Source organism: Arachis ipaensis, chromosome B08 (genome assembly GCF_000816755.2).
Source record: "Arachis ipaensis cultivar K30076 chromosome B08, Araip1.1, whole genome shotgun sequence".
NCBI classification, from domain to species: domain Eukaryota; kingdom Viridiplantae; phylum Streptophyta; class Magnoliopsida; order Fabales; family Fabaceae; genus Arachis; species Arachis ipaensis.
The window spans coordinates 19249067-19250549 of NC_029792.2; positions in this window are offsets into that span (position 1 = coordinate 19249067).

A 1483-nucleotide genomic window follows, 5' to 3' on the forward strand; every position below is an offset into this window, starting at 1 on the left:
TTTATAATTTATTATTAAAAATTTATAAATAATTTTAAATATTAAAATTTATAATTTAAAAAAAATCAAAACGTATATAAATGATAAATATAAAATGTTCTACCACTAAAAGAAACAACATTAAACAAACAAGCTAAGTTTTCAACTAAACAAAAATACTACTCATCAAAAATCATAATTATCATTAAGTGTTTCAATGTCTCCATGATAAATAAGTAATCCAAAGCCATCATATTCAGATGTACCACCAAAAGAAGTATTTGAGGATTCAATTACAACATCTGGCATATCGACTTCAATTTCCAAGTCTCCTCCATTTAATAAAATAGAAAAAAATTAATAAAAAATTAAAATTAACAACGTATATCTTTATAGAATAAAACAAAGTTTGCTATGTCACTCATCATTAGGATACGAAGACATAGCATTATCATTTTATATTAAACTTTCAATGCCTAAAATATCTCCATTAGTAAATTCAGGATCATCCTCATCTGTCATTACCCAAAAATCTACCGTGTTAATGTTTTGAATGTCAATTGGATCATAATTCCTCTTCTTTCGATGCAACCTAGATTGAAGGCGTAGGTTGTAGGTCACATAAATAATGTCACTTAGCCTTTGATACTCTAACCAGTTCTTTCTCCTTGAATGAATTTGTTCAAAAAAGTTGCAGTTCCTCTCACATCCAGATGAAGAAGATATTTGATGAAGATCAGAAGGCAAATTGTCATTTTTTGTAAATTAGGAGAACTCCCACCATATATATAGCCTCCACCATTCACCTACATAGATATAAAAATAAAAAAACTGTTTAATGTTTATCACTCAACGTATTAAACTTTCAAACTAAATTGAACTTGGAAATAAAATAACTTACCAGGTTCGAGTCTTGTTGCCGCTTTTTTGGCTCTTCCCCTCACAAAACTTTTGTTACAATTTCGATACAATTGTATCTCTTGCATTGCGGCAACTGAGTCATCACAAATTGTTTCAACATTAAGCAAATCAAGTAAAGATCTCAAGATATTTGCCTTCTCAACAAAATTCTCACTATAGAAAAAAGTTGGATTTAAAAAGTACGCCGCCGCATGGAGATCATATTTCAAATGCTTATCTCACTGCATTTTCAAGATACTTGTATATGGTGTATAAATAGCTTTTGATTTCTAAACATTATCTTGATAACATTTTCGGCTCTTTGAATGTCTTCATGCATGTATCCCAAAGAGAATTTCTCATCAGCATCAACAATCCTTAACAACTTAATAAGAGGACCAACAATTTTCATAGTAGTAACACAATTTTGCCAAAACTTACTATTCAAGACAATTGAACTAACAATATTTTCATTAGCCTTTTTGGCTAATTTATGAGAAGTGAAATATTTCTCTACCATCAATACTTGCAAATCTTTCCATTAGCCTTGAGCACAATTTTTTTACTTGCCAAAATATTTTTCAAAGTCCGTTGAGACTTTGGA